Source organism: Onychostoma macrolepis, chromosome 04 (assembly GCF_012432095.1).
Source record: "Onychostoma macrolepis isolate SWU-2019 chromosome 04, ASM1243209v1, whole genome shotgun sequence".
Lineage (NCBI taxonomy): Eukaryota > Metazoa > Chordata > Actinopteri > Cypriniformes > Cyprinidae > Onychostoma > Onychostoma macrolepis.
Window position 1 is genome coordinate 20,831,018 of NC_081158.1, and position 24,686 is coordinate 20,855,703.

Genomic DNA, 24,686 nt, shown 5'->3' on the forward strand with positions numbered 1-24,686 from the left:
ATCTTAAATGTATAATGTATTCTGTACTTTTTATGCTTTTGGAAGATGTTTTCATCCAAAGCAACTTAAGATATTAGCATTATATATACACACACACCACCCATAAGCTTGGTACTGTTTGAGCTCCAGGAATACTACGGTTCTACTGTTAATACATGACTGGCTCACTCTTGTATATGTGACAATAAATCCAAGTATACAAGTAATTTAACACACGATAGAACATGACCAGTAGGCATTTATACTGCAAATTGAATTGTGGACTGACTTCATGAAAATGGTCTTAGTTTCTGAAACACAGAGAAATGCTGGACACTGAAAAAGAGAGTCTTATTTTCATGCCCCATAAAAATAGCCTGGAATGTGTGCAGGCAAAATGGCTTTTGAAAAGCTCACACATGTGAAGTAAAAATAGCTATAAGAACCATTTATCTTAAATCCATAAACACATGAAAGGCCTTTCCGAAGTGTTATGTGTCCTCTGACATTTTTGTACAAGATCAGTGTGAGATGCTTTATTGAAGGGTGCAAGTTGTTGACGGCTCAAATTGCCTACTGTATATAGTTCTTAAATGTACAAACAGAGCAAATGGGATGATAAAGCAAAAATAAACAACTCATATGCTTTATACTTTATATTGATATACTTGATCACCTTGAATCAATCATATTGCATTCACATCAAAGGAATAAGATAAATAGCCTATAATGGATAAGTGTACTTGTTTACCTCTAAGTCAGTGCTGAAAATGGCTATACGTCAACTTGTGCAATGCAAGGGTTAAATCATTCAGGTGCCGTCTCCCGTAGTGGACACATCTCCCGTTACCTTGTTGTGATTGAGAAAGGCTATGGCCTATAGGCTGAATACTGTGTTATAAATCTCACAGTTTGTGACAGAGGTGCTGATCTTCTGCAATGTCACTGATGTCCATTCTCTACTGCGTACTACTTAATGATAAGCAAATGCTTCTTATGTAAACACTAGAGTGTTATTTTTATTCCCAAACATGTATGTTTGTGCAAACAAATCAGTATAAGAATCGTTATATCGCTACCATTTCCAACATCACGACTGCTGTCTTCAATCAAGCTTTACAGAGCATATCTAATCAGCACAACTTCACTGCCAGTGTCCAGAAGTCCATCAGCTGGTCATTCAGCGCTCAGAGAAGGAACATAGTTTTCTTTTACAAGGCTTTTCATAGGACGAGCAGCCCACGCATGTTCACTTGATCTCAAGGGATTAGCCATAGAGACCATGTGCCCACTTTTAAAGGTATTATTTGAACAAACAGGTACAAACGAAACTGTGAGAAAGTGATTCTGAATGAAGTTAAAAATGTTACCAGGCCCTTTGAGCTATTACAAAGGGTTTCTGTCATTTAGGGAGACCAGATGTCCCAGTTTATGGTGACATGTCCTTGGATGGGTCTGTCCTTGTGTTATACTTTGCTTTCAACACAGTCTGAATTTTAATTTTTTATCTCTATTTATCTCCACTTAATATCAGGTGACCTTACATAAAAATAAGTACAATGTATAAGTACAATGGGTAGGGTAGGTACAAGGGTAGGTGTTCACATTGTATTGCAAAACACTTTTGCTGCTATTGAGCTGGGATGGGGTAAAGATGGGCAAGAATTACAGCAGTTAATTACATGCAGGTATTTTTAAAACATAAGTACAGTGTAAAACATGTATGTACACAATAAGTGCATTGTATCAAAGGATTACATTACATGTAAGCACATAGTAGTTAAGGCCACATAATATAAAGTTCATTAATATGACCAAAGGAAACCGAATATAGAGTATTATGCCATATCCCAAGGCATATACTGTCTCCTTTTAAATTCACATTTAATAATATTTTCTATTAAAAAACTCCAGTTCATTTTTAATTCATTTGCATTGTTTTTAATAGGCAATCCAAAGTAGTCATCTTAATTTAGTCATATCCATTCTTGTAAACCACATCCTATTGTTGTAAAAAGCTAGCCACATAAAATGTGTTGCAGTAAACATATCTTGCATTCTGTGAATTCCTCCATGTAGTGTGATATGGGCTGATTCCTTTTGTTTATTGCTGGTTAGGATGTGGGGATATATTTGGGCTTTATTAGTTTCCTGTGAATAGATCCAGTTAAAACCTGTTCTTGGTTTTAAGCTTCTTCGGTAACACTTTAGTATAGGGACCAGTTCTCACAATTAACTAGTTACTTATTAGCATGCCTATTAACAACATATTGGCTGTTTAATAGTACTTATAAAGCACATATTCTGCATGAGCATATTCTACATCCTAATCCTACCCAATACCTAAACTTAACAACTACCTTACTAACTATTAATAAGCAGCAAATTAGGAGTTTATTGAGGCAGAAGTAGTATGGTTTGTTATAGAGAGAAAGTGTGACCACTTCTTCTACTGGCTTAATGTATTTACTACACTGTAAAAAGTGATAAATTGACTTAACTTAAAAAAATTGAGGAAACCCGTTAAATAATAATAATAATAATAATAAAAAGTTAAGTGAACTTGACAATTCACTTAACTTATTTTTTAAATTATCATTTACTTAAAAATTTTAAGGCAACAGGTTTCCTCACTTTTTTTAAGTTAAGTCAATTTATCACTTTTTATAGTGTATGCATGGGATTTGTTTACCAAGTGTAAGTGTGGAAAGATATTAAAGATGGATTTCATCACTGGAGCCATAATTGTGGGCAGTGTGCCAATATATGATACAAGAGTGCCTTGAGTGACATGAATTTGGGGACCAGTTAGGGTTCCCGTTTTCCTCTCTTATATCATCTTATCTCTTTATACTTCACTGCATTAATGAATCTAACAAATGCAAAAAAAAAAAAAATGAAAACAATTTTTTTTAAAAAGGTCTATGGGAGAATGAAGTGCAGATGGAGTAGAATGTCTGATTTCCAAAACCTAAGAATGGGCATTTTTTCTGTGAAAATCATTGTAGTAGCATTCACATTGCACAACATGAGCATAAATGAAGGGCACTCAAATATATGCCAAGAACTTCCCCACGGATGCCCACGACTGATGGATGAGAGCATATAATCCCACATTGGCAGCTTTCCACATATTTCTTAGAACTACCTATTCTGAGGGATATCTATGTATTTGACTGCTGGACAGTGCTTTTGTTTTATTCTTTTCTATCTATCTATCTATCTATCTATCTATCTATCTAAAACAATTGTTAAATTGTTCAATTATGTTGCTGCCACACATTCACCTTAAAAAAAACACATGTCCCATGTCTGGGACACTGTGTGTGTCTCGAAACATATGATTATAATTAAATATAGAAACAAAACCACAGATTAAGATAGAACTGCTGAATATGAAATGGAAACCAGGTCCTATTTAGGGCACAACTCCACAGAATAAATATATGAAAATTCTCAACTGCCTTCCAGAAATGTACTTAGTAGGTTCCCAAAGGATGCCTGCGAATGCAGTCATCTGTTTCTTCATTTTCTCATGGCATCTCTGGGTTGCTTCCTGAGATGCCTTTGGAAAGTGATGGAGGTCATTGTGATGAATAACACTCTTTTTTTATTGTAGCAATCAGAAACCAGCATTGTTGGCTGTAGCATTTGAAGATCCTTGAAGAGGCCTTGGGTCTCTAAATTTGGACACCCAATGCATTATATATAACTGGGAAATCAATGTCATGTTTTCCACCAGTTTATTCTTCAACGTTAGTTTTGTAACATGAGAGTGAGTAAATTATGACATTTCCATTTTTGGATGAACTAACAACTTTAAGGTTTTTTTTCCAAAGCTGACCACTTTTGCTAATCAATCTGCACTTACAGGTGCATCTCAATAAATTAGAATGTCGTGGAAAAGTTCATTTATTTAATTTAGTTCAGTAATTTAACTCAAATTGTGAAACTTGTGTATTAAATCAATTCAATGCACACCGACTGAAGTAGTTTAAGTCTTTGGTTCTTTTAATTGTGATGATTTAGGCTCACATTTAACAAAAACCCACCAATTCACTATCTCAACCAATTAGAATACTTCATAAGACCAATAATAAAAAAAAACATTTTTAGTGAATTGTTGGGCTTCTGGAAAGTATGTTAATTTACTGTATATGTACTCAATACTTGGTAGGGGCTCCTTTTGCTTTAATTACTGCCTCAATTCGGCGTAGCATGGAGGTGATCAGTTTGTGGCACTGCTGAGGTGGTATGGAAGCCCAGGATTCTTTGACAGTGGCCTTCAGCTCATCTGCATTGTTGAGTCTGGTGTCTCTCATCTTCCTCTTGACAATACCCCATAGATTCTCTATGGGGTTCAGGTCAGGCGAGTTTGCTGGCCAATCAAGCACAGTAACACTATGGTCATTGAACCAGCTTTTGGTACCTTTGGCAGTGTGGGCAGGTGCCAAGTCCTGCTGGAAAATAAAATCAGCATCTCCATAAAGCTTGTCAACAGAAGGAAGCATGAAGTGCTCTAAAATTTCCTGGTAGATGGCTGCGTTGACTGTGGACTTCAGAAAACACAGCGAACCAACACCAGCAGATGACATGGCAGCCCAAATCATCACTGACTGTGGAAACTTCACACTGGACTTCAAGCAACATGGATTCTGTGCCTCTCCACTCTTCCTCCAGACTCTGGGACCTTGATTTCCAAATGAAATGCAAAATTTACTTTCATCTGAAAAGAGGACTTTGCACCACTGAGCAACAGTCCAGTTCTTTTTCTCCACAGCCCAGTTAAGACGCTTCTCACGTTGTCGCTGTTTCAGAAGTGGCTTGGTAGACCTTTTCCTGAAGACGTCTGAGCGTGGTGACTCTTGATGCACTGACTCCAGCTTCAGTCCACTCCTTGTGAAGCTCTCACAAGTGTTTGAATCAGCTTTGCTTGACTGTATTCTCAAGCTTGCAGTCATCCCTGTTGCTTGTGCACCTTTTCCTACCCAAATTCTTCCTTCCAGTCAACTTTGCATTTAATATGCTTTGATACAGCACTCTGTAAACAGCCACACCTTTCAGTAATGACCCTCTGTGACTTACCCTCTTTGTGGAGGGCGTCAATGTTCGTCTTCTGGATCATTGCCAAGTCAGCAGTCTTCTCCATTATTGTGGTTTCAAAGAACAAGAGATACCCGGAATTTATACTGTAGGGATGGTCATTTATTGAAACTCAAATGTAAATATTCTAATATTTTGAGATACTGATTTTTGGCTTTCATGAGCTGTAAGCTCTAATCATCAAAATTAAAACAAAAAAAACTTTTGAAATGTTTTACTTTACATGCAATGAATCTAAAATACATGAAAGTTTTTGAAATAACTTACAAGAAAAAATGAACTTTTTCACAACATTCTAATTTATTGAGATGCACCTGTAATCAGTTGCTGAAACAAAAAATAATTCAGTTATCATTAGGCTAATCTGTACTTTCACGAAACCTGAAATAACTGCTTTTTGGATCATCAACTGTATGTTGAATAGCTTTCATAGTTTCCTCATTGCAACTTGGAAATTCAGGGCTCAAACTAAATCCAGAGAATAAATACAACATTCATGTGCGCTCATCTCATAAATGCAAATGCTCCAATTGATAGTCATCTCTGTACATTAAAGCATTTTAACATCCAAATCCCACCATTCAACTTTACAGAGCACTGGGATCAATTTGTTCAGGAAGAAGTATAGCCATTCATTGAAGTGATTAGCATAGACTTAAAGGTGACATTTTATTAGCAGTGAATAGAGAACGCTGTTTGTTCCTTCATTCTCATGTACAGTATGTCTTTCCAGAGGACTCCAGAGTGTCACGCCTCTGCTGATAAATCTCTCCACGTGTCAAGGAGCTGGTGCTTCAGCTGTCAGAGAGAATCATGGGATATCCTGCCAAGGGGCATAAAGCTCTAGGGACGTGTTGTTAAAGAGCTCATCTACATTTGTGGCGGAGATGAGAGTCGATCTGACCTGCATCCCAGATTTAGGGTACCACATATTTTGAAATGCTCATCTGCTCATAAGAAATATTGAAAATAATGCTACATTTATGAAAATACTGACGGTAATTAAAAATTACATTTGGAGGAGCATAAAGTGCAAAATTATTAGTTCTGAGTTCTAAATTGTAATAATTACAGCACATAGAAAGTTAATCTTTAATACAGTCCTAATAAATGTAAAATAGATGAATAATAGATGAGTGTTTTGAAGATAATAAAAAATGAACCCATAAATCTCTATTTGAGTTAGGATCTGGCATTAACATAGTTACCATTGCGTTTTATGGCAACTTTCCATTATGTAACACTTAAAACATGCTCAGGGCTAGTGTCCTTTTTCTTCATTGCATTCGAGCTATAAATACACATGACAATACTCCCAGTGAGGGTCATACTAATGTGGAAATTTAGTGATCTTTCTAAAGTTTTTTTTATCTTCTAGGCGTTAACATAACATTACATAACATTACATAACAAAAATAACATTATTTTTATACATTATATATATTTTTCAAAAATACATTTCCATGATAACCAACACTTTTGCTTCTAATAAAGTTTAAGCAAAAGTAAGTTAATTATCACTTGTGAACACAATATGTTTATAAAAATATTGGGTCATGCTTTAATTTAAGGTCCAATTCTTGCTATCATTAACTATGAATTTTGACTCAATATACTCCTAATTTGCTTATTAATAGTTAGTAAGGTGGTTGTTACGTTTAGGTATTGGGTAGGATTAGGGATGTAGAATATGGACTTGCAGAATATGTGCTTTATAAGTACTAATAAACAACCAATATGTTAATAATAGGCAAGCTAATAAGCAACAAGTATACTAAAGTGTTTCCAAAATAGGTAACACTTTATAATAATTGCACACTATGAATCATTAGTTAATCATTAGTAAATAGTCAATTCATCCTTTATAAAGCATTGTTCCAACATTAATAGGCATTAGTAAGCAGTTTATAAATACAGCTATAAATGTTTTGTTCTTGAGCATATCTATAATGTTTAATAATTGTATTTTCGTACTTTATTAATGATCAGTTTATAATTTCTAAATTATTACGTTATTTACAAACCAGTTATTTAGGAGTTGTCAGTGGTTCATAAGATCATTTAGAAAGTGTAAGTAAATGATTAATAAACTATTTAAATGTACATTTATGAATCTTATTATTTAGACACATGATAATAGTTGCTCAGTGTGTTAATAAATGCTTTATTAACACATATTCCTGCTGTAATTCATGATTAAGTCAGGTAGTTATAAAACATTTAGTAGTTGCCAGCCATCTATTTTTGTGAGCTCATCTAAAGTGAGGACTATTCATACCTCGTAAAGCATTTACAAAGGCTCATTTATCTTCCAAACAGACAAGTTAAACAAACACAACACAGAGGGATACAGAACACAGAAATATTTTTTCATGATGCAAAAAGGAAACTGTACAACTGTACAACTAAAAAGAAAAATTAAAGTGTACAGTTGGACAGTTTAATTTTTTTTTTCATCTAGAAATAAATATTTCTGAGTTCTGTATCCCTCTGTGTTGTGTTTGTTTATTTTTTTCTGTTAGGAAGATAACTGAGCCTTTAAATCTCCTTTGTAATAGATATGCTTATAAATCAAGAACAAGGCATTTATAGCTGTATTTATAAACTGCTTACTAATGACTATTAATGTTGGAACAATGCTTTATAAAGGATGAACTGACTATTTACTAATGCTTACCTAATGATTCATAGTGTGCAGTTATTATGAAGTGTTACCCACTTTTCATAATAGTCATAATAGTTGTCTCTCATTCGATGTAATTCATTATTGTAACTTTGCAGTACTTGGTTAATAATGAGTCACGGATGTTGTCAGACTGCATCGCTGATGACACACACAGCTATAAAGGGACAGTGAGTAAAGCCGAACTCTGAACTCCTCCTCACAGTGAGCTTTCAGGTCAAGCTCATCATCTGGAAGCTCCAAGCTACAACTTGATGGGCCGATTTCAGAGAAAAGTTCATTCGGCATGACGGACAACTCATATATTAGCTCTGTTCCTGCCTGGAAATCCAACCGGCCAATTGGAGGTTAAGTTGCCACGTCACGGCAGTGATGACAATGCCCCACCTGGGTTGTGACCTCGTTCACCCGCAAGATCAAAGGTCAAGTCCCCCTATGAGTAAAATATAGCTCTGCCCCAATTTGCCATGATGAAGTGGAAACAAGGTCATTCAGCATATGTAAAATCAGGAAACAGACAAGATATTAACAGCTACCGTAGCTAATCCAAACCCTTCAATGCACTATAGGACATCTACATCATAGTCATCCTGTAGATGCCTTCAGAAAATAGACACTAAATGGTTTAGTGGACTCTGAGATATAATTATTGTTACTTTTTAGGAAGAAAAATAAGCCAAGTTAGCATCATGACTATGTTTGATTCACATTCCATTTTCTCCACAAAGTTTTCTCTCCTAGCTACTGTATTTGCTATAAAGGAAAGTGGCAAGAACTGAAAACAGGCTAGCATTTCAGTCAGAACCTGCTTGATTGCTACCATCTTTTGTTCATCCAGAAAGGCCTTGGCTACATTTCAGCATTGTCAAATCCTTTGTCCTTCAAGAGGCATTAGGAGCTCAATCAGTTCCTGATATAGTATTTCTTCAGAGGCTATCTCTAGTCCCAGTGCAAAGCCTGACCCTTTTCTCTACCCTTCGGACTTAAGCCTGCACAAACATGGTCCCCCTGGCCTTCTCGTACCCATCCAGGACTCAAGTCCCTGATGACCATTCTGGCTCCATTCCTTGGCGTGATAGCATCTCCTCCTTTACACTTTGGCCTCCAGTGGCTGAAACTAGCCCCCAGTCTGGCTCAAAAGCCCAGAGAGAAGCTCCACTACACTAAAGCAAAGCAAACAGACGCCATCTCTCACTGTCATCATCACCAGGCTCCGATGTGCAGGTCAGAGATGAGGGGGTTTGAGTTTCAAAGCTAGCCAGAAAAATAATGATGGCATCTGCATTTTCCTGATGGGATAGGGCTTTGAAGGGGGTTGGTTCAAAGGCACAACGGCTGAAGTGCATCAGTTAGCGCTGGAGCGAGGTTAGCGTCTCAATGGCCAGCTAACTTACGATGACCTCACATCAGATTAGAGGCCAAAAGAAACCATCAGTGAGGGACGGATAGAGCTAGAGTCCTTGCTGGAGTAAAATAAGCATGGTTCCCAATTAGTAAGTGTAGTATAATAGTGTAACTATTAATGGGGGATAGTTTCTACCTAACTTTCCACCTTCATTAAGTGTGTTGATAGTATAGTCAGTTGTTTCCTTGACCTTCCTTCCGCTAGTGTCAACAACTCCCTGACCAATGACCCTTATCCAGTCTGCATCCTGTCTACTGTGTTCCCTTAGGCTGATGATACACGGGGCAACTTTTTGAGCAATGTTGCTGGGCAACGTTGGTTAATGTTGGCGTAAATGGGCAACCAGGTGAGACACAGGGCCCATGACCGATTTAAAGTATCCATATAAGATTTGTTACCCATTCTCAGTGGGAAAGTGCCCAAGCAACATTGCTTAAAAAGTTGCCCAGTGTATCATCAGCCTTACATCTTTGGCAAAATTGACTCTTGGTTTGTTCTTTCTGATATTCACCATATCTTAAGGGGATCCCCCTCAATGACTTCCAACAAAACAATTCATGCAACCAAATCATTTGGCCTTTCTTCTATGCTTGTTCTTTGATGTAATACCCTGTAAAAGATCATTAGAATCTTGCGCGCCTCAGGGAGCGTATGATTCAACTGACGATAAGGCACCATAAAACCAATTAGCCACCAGAGTGTGACCATTCCCATAACAGCAATGCAGGGAACAGTCTCCTAATATGAGCAGTGTGGAAATATGGTAACTCAGTACACGAAATCTGTGTTATAACAAAGATTACTAGAATTAAGTAATGGAACAGAAACAACAACTGACATCTGAGGGACACATTTGTTGCTTCCAAAAGAAACTAAAAGGATATTGATGAATGACAGTGTTCTATAGTGAGATTATAAAGAGACCAGCCACTGCTGGCATGGGTTATTAGGTCTGTCTGCTTTATGCCGTTGGAATAACATAAAGCAGCTTTGGTCTAATGGCTTGTTGAAAGTTATCCCCGCTAAACCCCAGTGGGTAAAATATACAGTCATCTCCCATAATGCAGTGTGGACATTAAACAAAACACTAGAACTTCTCTTGCTCCATCATGGCACAGGGGACCTACTCAGCAAGTCAAGAAATGAATTCCTTGTTTTCCTCTTAAAGTGGAAATTAACTACTAAGCTACATCAGAACAGCCAACTTGCCAACTATAAAAAATAATGCACTTACTAACCTTGTCTCAAATGACTTTTTTCCACAGTTGGAATTGTAATTTCATGTCTTTTTCTTGGAGTTGTTCTTGAGATGCGATTGTTAGGTACATAGGATTGTAACTTGTCACTTATTTCTAGGGTGTTTTTGTTGTTGGGAGTTAGCAGAGAGCAGAGAGGATACAGGAAAGTAGGTGTGAGAGTGGGATGACCCAGTTCAGATTCACACCAGGGGGACCATACAGCACTTATGTGTTCTGAGCATGTGCACAGTCTACTGTATCACAGCTGTGATGCAAGGGTGTTGCTGTACATTTACTAAGGTGCACTGTGTTGCACCTTTTTGCTGATGAAATTCATGCCACTTAAAGATGGAATTTTACTCATAGACACTATCAAAACAGCCAACTCGGCAGTTGCATTAATGACCCGGTGACCTAACTCTTGAAAGACCAGTTGTTTTGGCACCGGAGGAACCTTTTCATAGTTCCTAGAACTATTGGTGGAAGTTCCGGCTTTTTAGCTTGTTCGCACCACAGGAACTAGGAACGGTTTTATTTCTAGGAACTCCGTTTGGGGGAAACCTAAATTAGCTCCTACTTCAGAGTAGGGTCTAAAAAATTTCTATAGGAACTACCAGTGACGTAAGTGTCTGCTTATTGGCCGAACGCATATGGCACACTGACTACCATGTAAAAATATTTTATTTAAGGTTCAATTCTCGCTATTAACAAACCATTAACTACAACTTCTGCCTAAATAAACTACTAATTTGCTGCTTATTATTAGTTAGTAAGGTAGTTATATGCAGTATAGGTAGTATATATGCAAATTCATTCCCTGCCAGCAAGAGGCGCTTTTAGAGTGCAAGAAATAGAGGTTTCCCGGTAACACTTTATTTTAGGGTCTCTTAACTAGTTGCTTATTAGCATGCATATTACTAGTATATTAGCCATTTATTAGTAGTAATTAAGCACATATTAATGCCTTATTCTACATGACCTTATTCTACATCCCTAATCCTACCCAATAACTAAACTTAACAACTACCTTACTAACTATTAATAATAAGCAGCAAATTAGGAGTTTATTGAGGGAAAAGTCGTAGTTAACAGTGAATAAGTGTTCTCTATTCTAAAGTGTTACCGGTTTCCCCCGTAACGCTGCACACAAAGCAGCGCTCCGCTCACAAACGCTGCTTTATCAGGCATTACATGCGAGATAAAATGAAAATGACATCGAAAATTTTCTAAAGACAGTTGGCTTCCTTCTGAAATACAGTGCTATAAAAACACCCGCGCCAGATTTTGATTTTGAAATGTGCAGTGCTCATGTTTCTTCAATGAAATCAAAGCCTTTTGGAAAATCTATTTGTGGTGGTCAGTTTTGATATTGTGGCGGTCCGCCAAAAATAAGTCAATGTATAATTATATATAATAGTGAGAATTGGTCCCTATACTAAATTGTTAACAAATATTTTCTCCACAAACATGGAAAACAGCAATAACGGCATTTACCTGTTGTCTGCAGCGTTGTGTTCTTTTCTCAGCCTCGATGATAACGCTGCAAGTTGTTGGAGATTTAGTCAGATTTTCTTGCTCTTTCAATCATGCAAATTGTGCATTTACATTCCATCTCCATTATCATGAAACCTACAACACACAACAAAAACAGCTCTGAGCATGGCTGTTGACGTTTGTAAATGCCGCGAATAAAGACATCGCTGTCAGTGGCTTCAGAGTTTCTTCTGCCAGTGTGAATGCAACCAGGAAAACATCCCGAGGGAGAAATTGGTTCTCTAGGAATGACTCTGCTGGCTAGTTCCTAGAATGGGTCAAAAACCCCTACTGACCTCCAAAAGTACTGCACTTTACTAAACGTGTCTGAAATCAGCATTTTCCACAATTGGAATCATACTTTCATATTTTATTCCTGGTGGTGTTCTTCACTCTTTAGATATGATTCTGAGGTACATGGGCAGGTGATTGCTAGGGATTTTGGGCTTCAGAGAGTGGGATCAGGACATATCCCAGCTCAGATTTACCAGGGGTCCCCATGAGCCAACAGCTCTTACGTTTCATGCACAGTCCACTGTACTGCAGCTCAGATGAGTTGCTGTGTTAGGTTGTTGTTGCAGAGTCCTGGATGTATGCCTACTTAAAATGATTCCCTCCAACAGGTCATGCATTGCTGTGCTGGGTTGTTGCTGAGGGGTTCTGGGTGTATGCCCACCTCAAAACACTTTTCCAACAGCCTGCTCAGTTTGAGGTATCATTTATGTCCATAGCACAGAATTTAGTACTTTGGGTTGCATACTAAGCATACATCATATTAGTTCTCCCATTCTTTGGGAATTTAAGATCCTGGTATTAGTACTACTATGCACTGCAGTTTCAGCTACAAGAATGCTTGTTGGGATAGTGCAGATATATCAGTTGCACCGTGCTGCAAGCGCTGTGTTGATAAAGTGCTGTGAGCTGGCCATCAAGCTGCAGTGCCTGTCTGTTCAGCAATGTATGTGTCTAGTCTTGGCCATAAATGAAATCTGAGTTCCAACCAGTCTCCATAATGGTGACAAACAGGATCTTCTTTATGTCCAACCATTCAGGTGAGGGAATTTACAATTGTAAGAGTATCCCGTGCTTCTTCATTTTGACAATATGTGAATTATTCTCAACAGGTTTACTCGAGTCTAAATTTACTGTGTAAACCTAGATTATGGATTGGGTGGTGTGCGTCTGTGTGTGTTGGGGACGAGTGTAAGTTAAGGGGTGTGAGAGCAACGATTATCTGTCAGTGCCAACTGCAGCCCGCATTCTATGAATTCCTACTAGACGACAGCGTGGTTGGACCTCGTCCATGTACTACCGGGGTGGTTCTTGTAAACAAGACTGAAAACAAACAACAAACATGTTGAGGACTTGGACAAGAGAGATAAGCTGTTTACCCTCACATGAACACATCACACTTTAACTCCTAGTCTCTTGGTGGTCAAGCCCACCTGCTCAGACACAGTAAAGATTGTAGTGATACTGTGAGGTTAAGTGTTAGGAGGTATTATATGACATAGGTAACTGTAGTGATAGTGTGGGAAGATGGGGAGGAAAATTGAGAATCTAGACTACAATACTGCCTGAGAATGATTTTGTGACAAATCACATTACTACTAAAACAGTAAGAAGAGATCAATTTTAATATTACACCTGTGACCCTACAGAGGAAAAGCAATTGCAAATGCAGAAGCTGTTGTCATGATACTAAGGTTTTCTGGGTGGATGCCGAAGTGTTGCTGTGTGGTTGCTAAGATGTTCTGGGTGTTTTTAATGTCTTACTATGCGGTTGCTAAGATGTTCTGAAAGATTACTTACCCCTACTACAGGTTTCTTGTGTCCCACCATAAGTGTAAGGGTAACACGTTAGATTGAGGAACACTATTCACTATTAACTAGTTTCTTAGCATGCATATTACTAGCATATTAGTTGTTTATTAGTACTTATAACGCACATATTAATGCCTTATTCTACATGAAAATATTATAGATCCCTTAACTCTACTCCAAACCTAAACATAACTACTACTTACTATCAATAGGCAACAAATTAGGACTTCAATTAAGTCTCAATAGGGTGAAGTCAGCTAAAATGGGCCATGTTTTGGTAAATGACTTATAATACCATCAAATAAGCTATGCATGAGATCTAATGATATTATTATAAATTAGCATGGGTCTCTTAGATATTTTTATATTTTTTAAATGTGTAAAAGTACAAAAGTCTGAAAAAAGTACTTTCTTGAGCCACGGCACAACATTCAGGTAAAATGGGCCAGCTGTTCAGTTAAAATGGGCCAATATAAAAAGAGAACAACACAGGTAATTTCAGCTTAAATCGTTTTATTTTTAACAGTAAATTGACACTATTGTCTTTAGTGTGCCATAGCAACACCATAAATCGTATTTAACATCATTAAATAGAAAGCTGAATGAATATGGTAACACTTTATTTTAGGGTCTCTTTACTAGTTGCTTATCAGCATGCATATTACTAGAATATTAGCCATTTATTAGTAGTAATTAAGCACATATTAAGCCCAATACCTACTACCTTACTAACTATTAATAAGCAGCAAATTAAGAATTTATTGAGGGAAAAGTCGTAGTTAATAGTGAATAAGTGTTCCCTATTCTAAAGTGTTACTGAATATTTAATTAAACAATGCAATTAAAAATGAACTGATCATGTTGTATAGGTGTGTGTTTCTGTGCATTAGTGTTGTTTGTGTGCATGTATGTGTGTGTGTGTGTGTGTTCTTTCCCTTTCTCTTCTCGTCTCTCTGTTTCCTTTCTTTGCTTGTCCTCCTGCCATACTGTCTGCAATGCAATTTTTTTAAAAGACTGATAAGATTTTGTATGGATACATATCTAGGCTTATAAACCTATTTTCACCCTCAATTTCTGTATAAAATTGTGTGTGTGTATGCAGCACATTTTAGCTGAAATTGTGGCCCATTTTAGCTTAACCAGCCATTTCTACCTAAAATGACCTTTTTCACAAAAATCAAAGTTTCTTTTATAAATTTAACTTTTTTATTTGAAAGAGCATGTCAAAGCATTGTTCATAAACCTTTGCTTTGTTGGTAAGTTTACTTATAATTGCTTTAGTACCCTTATTAGTGATTAATGAAATTTTCTATGTCAGGCTCAATTACCTTACAATTTCTCTGATGAGCTTCATGTAACACTCTGCCCTGCCCGCCCTTTTAAAAAAAAATAGACCGATTAAAAATTATTGTTACATGTCAACAAGTGTTGAAAGCAACAATACAAGATCAGTTATTGTGATTTTCTGTAAAAATGTAAAGAGATATGATGCCACAACCTTATTTGGCCCATTTTACCTGATAGCCCATTTTAGCTGACTTCACCCTAGTTAATAGTGAATATGGGTTCCCTAATCTAAGGTGTTTCCAGTGTAAGTTTAACAGGTGTTTTCATTTCATCATCTGACAGGTGAAAAATGTATGCTCAGTAATAAAATTGAACACTTCTTAACTAGATACACAAATTAAGGTATAACTGCATAAACTGTGTAGAATGAGTTATGTACAGAATTTTGGTCACGCTTTATTTTAAGGTCCAGTTCTCACTATTAACTAACTACTAACTGTGGCTTTTCCCTAACTACTAAAACTCCTAATTACTGCTTATTAATAGTCACAGTAAATTTCCTGGTGTTAAATCAACACCACTTGGTGTACACCAAACAGTGTTTATTTAACACTGGGGAATTTACTGTGGTTAGTAAGGTAGGATTAGGGATGTAGAATATGGTCATGAAGAATATGTGCTTAACAAGTACTAATAAATAGGCAATATGTTAATAATAGACATGCTAATAAGCAACTGGTTAATAGAATCAATTGGTCCCTATACTAAAGTGTTACCAGAATTTGAATACCTAATAATATATTGTTCATGACATTTGATGATGCATTGGTAAAATACAACCAAACACGGAGGCAATGAACAATGCTGTTTGCTTTTCTTCTTAGCATGTCTTTGGTTCTTAACCTCCCATCCGTCATTGGATCTCACAGTGGGTCCCCAGTGCAGATTTCAGGTGATGTCTGTCTCTAATGGCTTTATCGGAGTCTAGGTCCCGGTGTCAGTGCGTGTTTGTGCTCTGCGAGCGAGGTCCACGTCTGACCTCAGTGTTTGGGTTAGCGGTGTGTGCTGAGGTTGGAGGCAGGGGCTGAGGGTTCAGCGTGCTCACACACTGATGTGCACTGCGGGGTCCGGGGGGACCACAGCTCCGGCTCCTGTTACTGGGGATTTAGTCACGCTCTGCTGATTTATGTGTGTAACGGTAGCGAGGCCCCAGAATCTGAGCACATACTCTCCCCCATTCCTACAGTCACCTCACCTTCATTTAACGCACACATTCTTATAGCACTGCCCCACAATACCATCTTTTTATTTATGTCTTTTCACAGAATATACGGGAACACACCTATAAGCCCATTTTCCCTAGTGGAACTGAAAATATATAGCAGTAGTAGCAATATATAACAATTTCATTACAAAATCAACCTGGTGATGGGGTCTACCTTGCTGTTTCATCTCCTAGGCGCTCAGTAAGGGTTCAAAGACCCTTTCCAAATGGTTGCTGTGTGTATTCTTTAACAACACATCATTTCAAATATTGTTATTAAACAAAAAACATCAAAATATGTAAATTTATCCATTGATAATCTACAAACAGAATATTGATCTATTAATTCTTGGTTTTTACTATGTGTTTTAAGAATAAAGAATTTAAGAATAAAGAATTTATTGAAGCCATGAATGCAGAATTAGTGCCGTAATTCTACTTTAGTTGTGCATTGCAAACAAGTATTTGTTCACATCATCAGACACACTTACTGTATATAAATGGCATTGCAATAACTGGACCGCATGAAACAAAGTAGCATATGCAAACAGATAACCACAGGTGTACTTCATCATTTTAACAACCCTTATGAAAATTAACCTGCAAATAAAACCAAAAAAAACATAGTTACTATAGTTGAACCATAGTAACCATAAATCAATATTGGTTTTGCTACACTAACCATGGAAACTGTAGAAAACTGTGTTTAAACAAATGGTCATCAATTCACCAAAAAAACATGGTTACTACACTTTTACTGATATGTTGCACAATATTTTATCTTTATTGTGAAACATTTTGCTTGAAAAGTGTGCTTGTGCCAATGAATCACTCAAACCATTTGGTTTGATATTTTGTTACCTAATGCCATGGCATTCGTGAATTTTACAGAGTGACTAAAGTATTAACATACTTTTTAGGGGCTCTGTACATATTTGGACATGCACAGCTTACATGGTTCCCATGAAAAAGGACAACATAAAACATAAAAAATGTTTCTCATACTTTTTTCCACACACAATGAAAGCTACTGTGCTAAAAAAAAAAAAAAATCAGACCACACAGGAGGGCAAAAAGGTTTTTTTTTTTTTTTTTTCAAACTTGTGCTGGTTTTGGGTGTCATTTGGAGGGCCGCTGGTTAATTTGTTGTTTCACACTGTGTAATGGAGGTGAAGACAGTCTGGGTGAGGACAGGACAGCCCTCATCTTGGATCACCACTGACCCTCTCCACGCAGGGCATGGGGGACAGATGGGGGACAAAACGCCACACACGAAGTCAACGCTTGATTTGTGAGACCTCCAGTGGATATATTCACACCTCATGCATTTACACATGAAAATGTGCAAGTTTCATAAATGCTTCTCAAAAACACCAAAAATCAAACTTAGAAAGTATGCAAAGATGCTTCAAATCTTCCCATAATCGTTACATATTTTGGTTTGTGGGATTGGCTTTCTAGGTAACACAAATCTTGGGTCATTAAACCTTAGCACACCCCATTGTGTGTCTGAAAACAGGTCACAAATAGCTAGCGAAAACAAAGCTGCAGATTCCAGTTTGTTTTATCTCTATCCCACCCACCGTGTGACACAGTGGGGCACTGTAACTTTAGTGTTTCAGAGCCGCTGCGGATGCCGCTTCCCAATCACCATCATGCCCACCAGCACTGGGAGCCCGCAAAACTAGCATTTGCCATTGTTTTGCTGCTGAACAGTTTGTGCTGAGACCCACTGTGATCTCTGTAAGCGTAAGCTGAGAGGAAGTTGCTGATTACATTGTCTCATGAAGGAGACATCCAACTAAGCAATAACATTTCCAACAACATTCATCACAATGCAGAATGCTTTAAAAAGCAAAAAGCTGTGTGTGAACATTCTAGCAGAATGCTCTGAGATCTCTGAGCAAAGGATACAGATATTTGTATGTCCCAGTAGATAGTGTAAAGAGACAAATTGTGCTGAGCACCATGCACGGCTTGTTCTGAGGAGCATTCCTATGGATTTGCTCATCTGGTCATGCTCCTCACAGAGTTTGGCGAGATGCCCTGATTGGTCTTCAGATGCCCAGATGTTGCAGAGTGGGCGGTCAATATCAAATATGTAATGAGGGATTGTGCAAAGAGTACAAGAATAAACATTACAGCTGCAATGTTAAGGTTTTCTGAGTGGTTGTCAGTATGATGCTATGTGCTTGCTAGAGTGTTCTGAATGGTGTAATCTGGCCCAAGAGTCTATATTTTGGTCCACAGACTGGCACATGTTCTTCCTTCAATGAAGAGTGCATCGCATACACGTCTCGCTGCATTGCATATCTACAGCAATAAATAGCCGGTAGATGCAACATAACTGAGAGCGAGAGAACCTGTGTTCAGCCGTACATATGGGAAGTCAAATGCACTGAAAGTGGGACGAAACAGCACGACGTTACAGCGTTCAATATACCGAGCCGCGTGATCGCGCTACCAAACGAACAGTGCGGCGTGAACTAATCTCACAAGCGCCGAGCTGATAAACGAAAATAAAATAACAACATGACATTCACAAAGGAGTCTGGAGTGATACACGCATTTAGATAGATTTTGAGGCGCATTACCTTGAAAAATGAAAGTAATCCACTGGGTTCTCAGCAGCTCAGATGTTGGGAGAAAATTAAGACTCTTATGTTCAGTCTTATATCCAAACACAGAACACAGGGATTGCTTACAAGACATTGTTGATGCTCGATAGTGGAGAAAATGGAAGACAGTGAACAACCACTGAGAGCGGAAACTATAGCAATGCAGAGCTGTCAATCAACCACATTGTATAGCATTCAAAACGACTTGCCTAGTGTGACTGATTCTGATTTGGAGTGGGTGGATTTTTATCATTGTAGGTTGGTTGTGTACACACACTGCCAACACACATTTATGTCCAAACACCATGTAAAAGTTGATTTTGCATAATATATGACCTTTACACAATAACGCAAAGTAAGTAATGCATTAGCATTTTAGCATCAGTACCTATTCTTATACTTCTCGCTATTGCATCCAGTTCAGTTTTGTTATTGTTAACTTAAATTACTAAAACTGGTTTTCGGTAGGCCTAATTAAAATAAAACTGAAATAAAAATGAAATATGAATATTAGATGAAAACCTTAAAATTTAAAACAATAACATAAAATCAGACATTTTGCATTGGCAATGAAATAAGTTAAAATGAAATACTGCAATTTTTATTTTTGTTTTGTTACAAAAATGAACTATTTTGGCTATTTTTCAATACAGTGTTTGGTGGTTAATCATGAAATATACTGTATACATAGGTATATTCATAAAATATTACCAAATCTAAAAACCCTATGTATATTTAGTGTGCTTATATATATATATATATATATATATATATATATATATATATATATATATATATATATATATATCAAGACTTCTGAGAGTGGTCTGGAGATTTTCAGAGAGAGTAGTTCACTGAGCAGAAAGTTGCAATGTTGCATCAAACATTGTCACCAAAAGACATATAAATCGCTCCATCTGCCCAGATACAACTTGCCGAAAAATTTTATGATCTGAAACATAAAGACATAAAAGCTGGATGAAGCCAAAGTTCTCTTCATTTTTATTTCAGTTGTGTAAGAAGAGTTTCAGGAATGTTGCATCAACTGCCAGAGAACTGACTGAGGGAAAAAAGGATTTTTCCCAGACTCACCATCTTAAATATAATCACTAACATGGGTAATTTCACACTTCATACATCATGCGTAAATAAAGATAATGAAAGGGTGAAGTGGTTGTTGTTAGGTAGGTTTCTCTGAACCTTTGTACCTCAGTATCTGTCTCCTGAGGGAGTCAGGAGCACCGGGGCTACAGAGATGACTCAAAAGGGCAAGAGGACGGTGTAACTCACCCACAGCTTACTGAATATACCTCCTAAGTCCTTAAACAATGGGCAAAGAGCAGCCTAGATATGTGGGAAAGAGATTAAGCATAGCTATCTATTTCCAAACCGGCTTGCAAAACTGTGCCATTTCGGATTTTGTGGGCGCAGTTGCGTCATTAACTCATTTGCATAATTCCTTTCGAGAATCAGGTGCTAAAGCAACTAAAGGCATATGATTTTATTCGTTTGCTACATTGTCAAGCCCATGATCGGACAGTGCCATGTTTAGGTAGAGGACCTAATGGAGGGGGCTGGTTTCTTAGGCTAGGTTTCAAAGGGGAGCACAGAAACCTGTAAAAACAAACAGAGGTCATGGTGAGGTCAGTCTCGGGAACCCCGACCCTCTTCTAGGGTCAACTCCTCCTCACACAAACCCCTGTGCCGGCCCTTCATAGGCTATCAAATGGTCTCAGTGAGTCTCACAAGGTCAAATCCATAGTAACATTTCAATAATGTGATATGACCTAAAAATATGGTCAAATTCTTAAAGGCACACTAACAGTCAGAAAATCTGGATACACTTGAAAGATTGTGGATATCACAATCTTAAAAAACATTTTTATTTTTATACATATATATATAATATTATATATTTTTTCTCAATTCAAAAAAATAAATAAATACAAATTCTGTAAAATAGCCCAAAGGTGGTTAATTTTAATTCTTGAATAATTAAATTTATCTGCAAGAACATGCTGAAGAAATAAACTCTAAAAAGACGTCACATGATACCAAACCCTAATCCTATGAATACACAAGTCATGCACCCATAAATGTTAGCTCTGGGAATGTCTTATTTTTAAAGATATATGGTCAAATCTGACAGTTTATTAGGTATAAATTATAATCTGCTTTTTGCAGGTCAGTCTGTCTAATGTCTAAATGAACCTTATTATTATGGTTGAAGGACTTGGGTTACATGACAAATGACATAATGATCAGATCACTTTACCACTCACAGACGAGCAGGATGACCCCTAAGTGAGCTGAGATAGAGACCAGAGTAGAGTCACATCTGAGACAAAATCCTGATGTATAGTTATTGTTGATGTGTCTAATAATTCTGTCTAATAATATCAAATCAATGGGTGAACTTTTAGGGGAATCTCAAATTATATTTTCTTTATTTAAACAATGGAAACAATTTTAGGACAATTAAGATTTTTTTGTTCATTAGTATTATAATTATATATTATTTTAATAATTAAAAATCAGTCATTTTTAAATTTCTTAAAAAATCAATATAAATGATTCAGTACTCAATTACTACTATGATGTGCAGATGCAATATTATATTATACCATATAATTTTATTATATATTGTAGAATATTTTCAATAATAGAAAATCATGTATAATTTATTTTAAAATATTTATATATGTATATATCACATTACAATGATGACAATTAAATTTTTCTGTATTACAGACTACTGAGAATTGTGGAAATATGTTTAATTGTCATGAAAAAAAATCACAATGCAAATATCTTCATATTCTTACAAACCTGCTTAATTTTCTTTATGCAATATATATATATATATATATATATATATATATATATATATATATATTAATATATATATATATATATATATATATATATATGAAAACAATTATATATTTATATATATATTAATATATATATATATATTACTCTAATAAATGCACTACATTTGATCAAATGAACATACTGTACTGACATACTGAAAGCATTTCAAAATACTTTGTTGGGTTTAAAACAAAACTAAAGTTGTGCCAACATTTAGCAGGAGCAGAATCGTTTGCCTGCCATTACAAAGTGTTGATCTTTCATGTGATTCATGTCCTGTAACCAATGGAGGAAAAGTTAGCCCTCCGACGGGCAAGGGCGCATTTTTCTCAGCAGATTAGCTCTCTTTGATTTATTGGGATTTACCTCAGAAAGAGAAAACAGCTGGCAGAGGGACAAATACCAGTGCTGGAAAGGCATAAATCCAGTTGAAGAAACCCTGGCTCATTTGTTTAAAAGCTAAGCTTTCAGCAACACTGCTTATTTACTCACTTCCCCTGGCTCAAATGGCACTACATACACATCACTAAAATAATACATCAGAGACTCTCAAAAATGTATCCTCTATATTTTTCAATCTGGATTTCTTCACATTAAATATTTTGTTAAAGTGCTCTGGAAGTCTGAAAGCTGGTTAAAGGGATAGCTCATTTACTCTCTCTCATGTTGTTCCAAACCAATAAGACTTTGGTTAATCTTCAAAAAACAATTTAAGATATTTTAATGAAACCTAAGAAGTTTCTGTCTCTCCATTGAAAGCCAGGTAAGCAAAAACAAAAAGCCCTAAAAGCATTGTAAAATGAACACAAACCTCTGAGGTTTCATTAAAAATAATGTGTGCTTTGAAGATTAACCAAAGTCTTATAGAATTCAAATGACATGAAGTGAAGTAAATGATGACAAAATGTTCATTTTTAGGAAAAATATCTTACATGGCTCTCAGGAATACTTGCTTCCAATTGGTTAAATATTATACTCAAAAATTGTAGTATAATGACATTATCATGATTTTCCACATAAGTGCGCTAGTTTCATTCACTCATATCACTCAATACTCTTAATTCTCACTTAATAAATTCAGTTCAAATTGAAATTGATGTCTATCCATCCATTTATATATTGGTTAGTTTGTTTATTAAACATATTTATTTTCAATGTATTCATATGTTTAGTAGTTTACAATTGGTGGCATAATGTAGCCATAAATTGCTTAATCGTGTTCAAGATAATTACCCATAAAAGCTCATATTTTTGCTTCTGTCCCCCATAACGTACAGCCTATTTAAGCAGACAGAGATTTCTCTGAGTTTCTGGCCTGTGGAGCATCTTACAGTAGTGTCTCTATGGACCGTCTGTATTAAAGCCAGCTGAGGCTCTGCGAGGTGAGTCAGTGTAGTGTGTGCGGTGATGTTGCATAGCTGATGTCTGACAGATGTGTTCGCTCACTTCATATTCTGCCTCTCTCTTCTGTCTTAGCTCCGTTTGCCCTCTGTTTCCTTCCCTAACTATCATTCCACACCTTGCACGGACCGGAAACCTTCTATGCCGGTAGGGTGGGCTGCACTTGACGCATATGTCAAAATGAGTGGGTCATGACCCCGTGGCAGGCAGCATTTCCTGTTGCTGTAAAAGAGGCCTAGCGGGAGCAGTAGAGATCAGAGTGGGCCCAGCAGCACATCCGGAACTGGATGGGCTGCAGCCGTCCAAACCAATACATCAGCCCAACAGTAGCGAATGTGGGTGGAAAAATGAGAACAGGAAGTTTTTCTGCCACAATGAAATACAGAGTGCGCCATATTCAAGTATGACTAAATTTATATAGAGTGCACAATTCAGACATACGGGACATCATTCAATAAAAGATCACATTTAAAAAATGTTACTATTTTACACTGACTGAAAAGACATTCTTATTTCAGTCAATGAAAATAACATTTTAGTTGAGCAGAAAGTGCTAATTTATACCAAATATTCAAACATTTTATATATTGTTAACAAAAACTTGTGAACATTGTTTTAAAAACCTAAGTTCCTTAATTTGAGAAGAATACATCAGTATAATCATTGTAATACAATGTTGGAAAGTCTTAATGCTAGTTTTTCATTATGCGTTTACACATGTTTTTGTGTAAGTATTCACAACATGAATCTGAATAGCACACAACTTGTGCATTTGTGTAATTTTATATAGACTCAAGTTGTAGTATTATGTGTATATGATTTATGTATGTAGTTAGTCAAGTTAATTAACCCGCTAGCAAAAGTGCTTCAGTTTACCAGTATTCATTCACTGTTTGGCTTCAACTGGTTCAGCTCAAGTGGTAAATCCGTTTGACTATGATTGGATTGTTTAAAACATTCATTGTAGATTTATCTTATTGAAAACATTATCACATCTTTAAAATTTTGGAGTGCTTATATTTTTCCTTGCATAGTTTTGACAATCACAATAAATAGTTTAACTTGATTATGTGGTTTATGTGGCATTTTGCTAGCAACACCAAGCTCATGTTTTTTTTTTTTTCCCCAAGGAATGATATTGATAAAGGTAAATAAAATCTCATCTTGAATGGAATTTACGGTCACACTTTATTTTAAAGTCAAATTTTCACTATTAACTAACTATTAACTTCTGAGACTTTTGCGTCAATAAACTCCTAATTTGCTGCTTATTAATAGTTAGTACGGTGGTTGTTAAGTTTAGATATTGGGAAGGATTAGGCATGTAGAATATGGTCATGCAAAATATGTACTTTATATACTAATAAACAGCCAATATGTTAATTATAGGCATATTAATAAGCAACTAGTTAATAGTGGGAATTGGTCCCTATACTAAAGTGTTGATGAATTTGCTTCTAAGTTGCTTTGGCAAAAG

The 24,686-nt window shown here is 36.5% G+C and overlaps 2 long non-coding RNA genes across 3 annotated transcripts in view; one reads left to right on the forward strand and one right to left on the reverse strand.

Annotated features, from left to right (window-relative positions):
• The window catches only part of LOC131538910 (uncharacterized), a 37,493-nt gene extending 13,743 nt beyond the window's left edge, over positions 1-23,750 (forward strand). For both annotated transcript variants that reach the window (XR_009270746.1, XR_009270745.1), the window contains exons 4-5: positions 23,086-23,190; positions 23,285-23,750. This is a non-coding gene — a long non-coding RNA (uncharacterized LOC131538910). The remainder of the gene's footprint in view (positions 1-23,085; positions 23,191-23,284) is intronic.
• LOC131538909 (uncharacterized) overlaps positions 1,917-24,686 on the reverse strand; it is a 30,769-nt gene continuing 7,999 nt past the window's right edge. Inside the window, exons 3-4 of the long non-coding RNA XR_009270743.1 lie at positions 11,903-12,037; positions 1,917-2,130 (exon numbers count right to left, since the gene is read on the reverse strand). This is a non-coding gene — a long non-coding RNA (uncharacterized LOC131538909). The remainder of the gene's footprint in view (positions 2,131-11,902; positions 12,038-24,686) is intronic.